This window comes from Capricornis sumatraensis, chromosome 13 (genome assembly GCF_032405125.1).
Source record: "Capricornis sumatraensis isolate serow.1 chromosome 13, serow.2, whole genome shotgun sequence".
Lineage (NCBI taxonomy): Eukaryota > Metazoa > Chordata > Mammalia > Artiodactyla > Bovidae > Capricornis > Capricornis sumatraensis.
In genome coordinates, this window is record NC_091081.1 from 90,171,552 (window position 1) to 90,178,227 (window position 6,676).

Here is a 6,676-nt window from a genome sequence, read left to right on the forward strand (position 1 = left end):
TAGGCTAATTTGCCAATTCTCGCTGCCTTTTCATCTGCAAATTATCCCCCAAACTTGTAAGAGCAGCTGGAGTCCCTGGGCAGTCAGGGCAGTCTTCACTGACTTATTAAACACCATTCATTAAAAACTTTCAGAAACACTTTTCAGCTATGAAAACTGTTTAGCATGCGTCTTTATAACTTATCTTCATCTTTTCACATCCTCAGGAACAACTTCTAGTTTCTTCCTCACGACCGCCCCCCAGTAACAGACATTATGGAAGCATCCTATTCAGTGGCTGAAACGGAAGCCTCTGCCCAGGATTCCAGGCAGGTACCTTCACGAAAGCGCCAGGGGTCCTCAGGCGATGGGCAATCCGGGCAGGATCACAGCATCTCCGTGCAGAAAAGATGCCAAACGGAGCTCACCCGCCCCCCATTCCGCCCCTGAGCAGCAGGAGGCCGAGGTGAAGACCTGTTTCTGCTTAGGTACCAACAGGCAAGCTCCCTCCCTACTTCAAAACTAGTTTGCACTTTCTCCTTCTCCCCTCTGATAATAAAATTTTTTAAAAAAGACTTTTCTGAAAAGTTAAACGACAGCGCAACGATTTGGTCAATGGAGAAGCCGCTCTTACCTGGCGAGGAAACCCTGCAGGAACGACTGGCTCAGAGCCGGGAGGGGGTCGGCGAGGGATGAAGGGCCGCAGGAGGAGACCCAACCCCGCTCTGCAGAGGAGCTGGGCTTGGATCCGCGGCGGGCCGCGGCCGCGCCTTATATGCGCGGAGTCCGTGCGGCCGGCAGTCAGATGCACGCGGAAGCGCTGGACTCGTTCCGCGGCGGGATGACATAATTCCTCCTCTGATCCCGCATTTGCTGGGGCACCTGGCGCCGGTCCGGTCCGGCCCCCACCGCCCCCACCCGTGCGGCCCGCCCCTGCTCTGGCCGCAGCTGGGGGATCACGGGGAGGGGCCGCAGGAGCCGGGGAAGACGGACTTTTCCTGCCTTCTCTCAGGAAATACAATGCTATAAATAAAACCAGCAAGATTGGCTGGAGCGCTCCTTCTTGCTGAGGAGAGAGAATGCAAGTTCCAGGCTTCCAATCTGGTTCGCATTACCCAAAGTGAGCACAGTCTCTCTCAACCGAGGAAAAGGCCATCATCAGAAAGCAAAAGAACCGGTGGGTGGACATGGTCAGTATATGTACTGACGAAGCTGTGCGGATGAATTCATGTATCATGTGCAGAAAGTGTGATATTTAATCTAAAGGGGAGTCAGTGTATCAGTTGGATGACTGAGAAACAGGATCGGGTGAATTTATTTTCATCCAAATCCTGCTTCATGCCCAGCCTGGACCCCACAGGGTGGCCGCTCCCTGGGGACACTCCGCGTGGGACCGAGAACCTCCCGCAGACTTTCCCGCTAGCAGGAACAACCTGTAATTAGCTTCCACAGCCTCACTTAGCCGACAGCCCCGAGGGTGGATTACATAGGGGGAAGCCTCTGGAAGTAAGAATAGCAGGCGGCAGTGGGCTCCCTGCCCCTCACCAGAGTGCACACGTCCCCCAGGCAGGCTGGACCATAGGCAGAGGAGAGACTGGACGGTGGCGGGGGGGATGAGGCACCCCCAAATGCCAGGCTAGGCCTTGCACAGAGGAATGGTCCCCTGCACAGGCTGGCAGATGGCACCCAAGGCGCCGGGCCATGGTGGGCAGAGCCGTGGACAAGTGAAGTCTCAACTGAAAGGCATTAGAAGGGGTTTGCTCTGAGCCACCTTGGAATCTGAGCGGTAACGTTGCCGAGGAACCTGCTTCTCCACCTGGATCCTTGCTGGGTGGGGGTCACAGAGGGGCCACAGGCGCACGCAGTCTAGCCCTGCTGAGGTCCAGCTCAGGCATCCACAGGGCATGGAGGGCGGAGAGGGGCGGGGGGGCTTGTGACTGAGCAGGCAGCATTTGTTACCTTGCTCACTGCTGGTAGTTTCTGAAAGCATTTGTCTACGGCAACTGTTCACTTATTACCAGGTAGACAATGTCAATTTCTGATGTGCAGAGAAAGAAGAAACTTGACTCAAAGAACGTGTGTGTATGTGTGTGTGTGTGTGTGTGTGTGTGTGTGTGAGGCATGTCCGACTCTTTGCAAGTGGACTCTTTGGGAGTGGACTGTAGCCCACCAGTCTCCTCTGTCCATGGGATTCTCCAGAGGATCTTCCCAACCCAGGGATCGAACCCCGGTCTCCTGCACTGCAGGCGGATTTTGACCATCCTGCTCAAGGCACAATGTCTTACTTGGGGCCAGCTGACGGGTGGCACGGTCACGTGCTTTAGATTTAAAATTCTGAGCATGATGTGACTAAGCTGACGTTATTGCAAACTCCAAAGATTGTCTAACCCAGTTTCCTTAAAGACTTATTAGTGACTAGCAGTTGATTTGCCAGTTGACCTGACTTTGCTGATAGTTTGGCTTTTCCTTGGCCAGAAGTTGGCCTCTGGCCCTCACACCCCACTTGCCAGCAGAAGGTACCATCTAGTCAGGCTTCCCTGGTGGCTCAGCCGTAAAGAATCCACCCACCATGCAGGAGACTCAGGAGACGCAGCTTCCATCCTTGGGTGAGAAAGGTCCCCTGGAGGAGGAAATGGCAGCCCACGCCAGCATTCTTGCCTGGGGAATCCCACGGACAGTGGAGCCGGGTGGGCTACAGTCCCTGCGGTCGCACAGAGTTGGACACAACTGAGCAACTTAACAACAACTCCGCTGCTCAGCCACTGGCAGCCACCCACCCCACCAGCGTTAGGACAGAAAGTGCTGCTGTGCTGAGCGTCTCAGGAGCACCGGGCCGATGAGAACAGACCACACCCAGGACCGGTCAGAGGGCTGCCCTGCTGGGGCCCCAGGGAGATGCTCCTTCCACGGGGGAGGCTTCTTGAGGAGACAGGACATGCGTGACTGGATCTTGGCGTCTGGGGAGGGCATCTGAGGTGGGGGGTGTCCCAGGAAAGGCCCAGGTGAGCAGAATTGAAGGAGGGGTCAGCCCTTCTGGGGCAGGGAGGTGACGGGAGGTGACAGATGGCAGGAATGCTTGAGGCCTTGCTGGGGTTGGGCTGGGCAGCTCTCCTGCAGGGAAAAGGGGACCAGAGGCAGGGGTGGGCACAGGATGTCCAGGGGGCCACCCACCCCAGGACAGAGGGACATGTGGCCCAGAACCGCAAAGCAAGGCCAGGTCACACAGAGCAGACCCTGGAGCAGGTGTCAGCTTCAGGGATGAGGAATAGGGTGAGTCTGCTGGAAGGAAGAAGCAAAGGCCAGAGTAGCGCGGAGCCTGCCCGCTGGAGGGGGCATCACATCCCCAGTGCCCAGCCACCTGGAACTGGTGAGCTCGGCCCTGTTCCGAGACCGGTCTCTGCAGGTGAGGCTGTACTGGGGAAGGGCGACCTAAGTCCAGGGACCCGTGTCCTCCTAGTAAGAGGACCACCAGGGCACAGGACACCCTGGGCGGTTAGAGGTGGCGAGGGGAGGGGTGCAGCCAGCAGCCTAGGGGCCCCCAAGGTCACACAGCCGCAGGAGGAGCCGCCCCTCGAGCCTCCAGAGGGGCAAGACGGTGCGAGAAGAGAATTCACCTGGGCTGTCTCAGGCCCCGTGTGTGGCCCTTCCTTACAGCAACCCCAGGAGACCAATGCATGGCCCACCAGGCTCCAGAAACTTCCGTGTTCACAGCCGTTTGGGAGCCCAGGGAGAGCGCAGTGAGGCCAGCTGTGTCGGCGGCGGCAGGACCTGCCATTGACTGGCCAGTGACCATGCCTGGCTGGGGACAGCGTCAGCCAGGGGGCGGCTGTGCCTGGCTGGGAATCAGGGGCTCTGGGACAGAGGACAGAGGGGTCCAGGCAGGTTCCTTAGCAGAATCAAAGTCAGCTGGTTTAGAGCATCCTCTCAGCTGGGCTGGACTGGGCTCCCAGAAGTGCCCGGGGCAGTGCAGGCTCCAGCCCGCCCCTCAGGCAGGTGTCCAGTTCCAGACGGCGGCCTGTAGATAGATCTGGCCCCTGAGCAGGAGGGGAAGGACAGGCAGAATGGAAGGAGCAAACAGTCAAGGGGCCAAGGCCAGTGGCTCCAGATGCTGAGAAGCCTGGGGAAAGGGTGTCTTCCTGTCTCCGGAGCTAACTTAGGGTTTACGTGCCAGGGAAACGGGGTTGAGATTCCAGATCACTCCTGGCAGCTGCCTGTTCGGCAGTCACTTCCATTCATAGTAAACACCTGAGCGTTGACCCGCCGGCACGCACGCAGGCAGACACGGCAGGGGATTCACCAGAAAGGCGAGGAGTTTCCGGCACCCACGGGCCCGCGGCCTGGGAACAGGGTCTGCTCTGAGCCCGGGCTCTGGACGCTCATGAGAACCTTCTGAGCTAAAGTGTGGACCCACGGCTTACCGAGGAGCCGACGCGAAAACCCTGAGCCAGCGAGGGATTGAGGAGGGTCAGCCCCGTGCGGGCCCTGGGGAGTCTCGCCACCCCCCAACCCCGCACTCCCCTCCACCCCGGCTCTGTGTCCCTGGTGGGGCGAGGTGAGGACGCCCGGGACCCTCCCCTGTTCACAGAACCCACCCCCCCATCCCAGGAGGAAGTGAGGGCGCCCGGGAATCCGCCCCATCTTCACAGAGGCTCCCCCCAGCCACGCTCTGTGTCCCTGGGGGGTGGAGGTGAGGGCGGCCGGGACCCTCCCCGTGTTCACAGAGACCCCCCTCCAGAGGGAAGTGAGGGCGGCCAGGGACCCGCCCCGTCTTCACAGCGCCCCCCCTTCCCAAGGGGGAGGTGAGGGCGCCCGGGACCGTCCCCATCTGCTCAGCACCGCCCCGCGCAGCGCTGTGTCCTTGGGGAGTGGAGGTGAGGGCGGCCGCGCCGTCGGGGCGCAGGGCCGCCCGGGCAGGCGCTGGGAGCGCTGGATGGGAAGCGGCCACATCTGTTTGCTCTCAGCCTCCGCCCGCTGCCGGGCTTTCTCACCCGCTGTGGGCGGAGGGTTCCGGGAACTCGCTCTTGCCCTGACCGACAGCAGAGGGGAAACTGCAGACTGCGACTCCGACTCGAGGGCGCCCGGGCTGGTCGCGGGAGGAGAAGACGCCTTTAAACAGCTCCTGTGGATGGAGGCCAGGCAGGATGAGGTCGCGGGTTATTTCCAGTTCTGGCGGGGACGGAGTAGCCGCACAGCAACGCTGGGGGCCGGGCTGGGGGCGGCGTGCGCCCGGAGCGAGGCCTGCAGATGCTAGGGGGAGTGATGGGGGCGTCCGGAGCGGGAAGTCCGGCTCCAGCCGGGACCCTCCCGGGCCCCAGCTCCCTCCCGTGTGAAACGGACGCAGTCACAGAGCCCGCTGGGTCAGAACGGCTCTGAGCCGCCCTGGGGCTCTGTGCCCTGCACACGACATCAGCGGGTGAAACGAGGGCCCTCTCTAGATCCCCCACACTCGGGGCGTGCTTGGGAGCGGGACACGGCTCTGCGGGTCCAGGCCGGAGGGCCCAGCGACCCCAGAGACCCCAGAGGCCCCAGCTCAGCTGGGCGGAGGTGTGCCTAGGAGCTCGCGTCTCTGCGCTTTCCCTGCTCTTGGGAACGGCCGAGGCCCCCGGGCTGCAGACTCCTTTTCCCATGGAGACCACGGGGTCGCAGGGACCTGGCGCCAGCAGTGGGAGCGCCTCGGCTGGGGGCGCCGGCCGCTCCCCTCCGCCGTGTCCTGCACCCCCACAGCTGACATCAGCTCCTGGTTTGGGGCCTCCTCCAGGCTGGCCTCCTGGCCTCACTCATCCCGTCGGGCTTCCGCCTTTCCCCAGCCAGGCCCCGCCCCATCTGGCTTCAGCCTCCCGCCCTCTGACTTCCATTCAAGCTCACATCGGAGGTAAACCCACGTCCATGGCAGAGGCGCCGGCTCTCCACCTTTCTCACCCGCGCCGTGCAGGACAGCCCGGCCTCTCAGGCCGAGGCCGTGAGTCACCCTGACCGTGTGAACTCCTGCCCAGCCTCTGCGCCCACCGAGGCCCGGCTCTCCTGGTCTGTCCCGCCCCCTCCTCCGGCCTCTGCTGGAGCCTGGGACGCTGGCTCCCAGCCCCCAAGGCCTCGCCGGCCCCCAGGAGCCAGCCTTCCGCATGGCCTGCATGACAGTGAAGTGAGAGATGGAGAACCCCTTCTCCAGGGAGCCTGTGAGCCCAGGACGGCTCAGGGAGTGCTGGGTGCCCCCAAACGCGAGATAGCTGTCAGCTGCCTGTGTGCTGAGTCGCTTCAGTCGTGTCTGACTCTTTGTGACCCCAGGGACTGCAGCCCACCAGACTCCTCTGTCCAGGGCATTCTCCAGGCAAGAATCCTGGAGTGGGTTGCCATGCCCTCCTCCAGGGGATCTTCCTGACCCAGGAATTGAACCCACATCTCTTCCATCTCCTGCATTGGCAGGCAGGTTCTTTACCACGAGCACCCCCTGGGAAGCCCTAGTTAGCGGCCCGCAGGGTCAGCCACACCCTGACCACCATGCCGCACCCCCCCCCCCCCCGTTGCCAGCCCCTAGAGTGACCACAGGGACACGGCAGACACCCCCCCCTCCTCCCCACGTCCTTGCTGCCCCTCCCCCTCCCCCACCCCCTGGGCCCCCCTCCCCCTGTGCCCCAAGTGCTCTTTTTAGGGACCTTGAACTTGCTACCCCTTCCGCAAAACCCCTTCCTGTTGGCTGCCC

The 6,676-nt window shown here is 61.8% G+C and overlaps 1 protein-coding gene across 2 annotated transcripts in view; it reads right to left on the reverse strand.

Moving 5' to 3' along the window:
• The window catches only part of THBS2 (thrombospondin 2), a 29,903-nt gene extending 29,172 nt beyond the window's left edge, over positions 1 to 731 (reverse strand). For both annotated transcript variants that reach the window (XR_011145826.1, XM_068985303.1), the window contains exon 1: positions 614 to 731. The gene's annotated coding sequence lies outside the window, so the exon portion shown is untranslated. The remainder of the gene's footprint in view (positions 1 to 613) is intronic.
• Between the last annotated feature and the right edge of the window lie 5,945 nt (positions 732 to 6,676).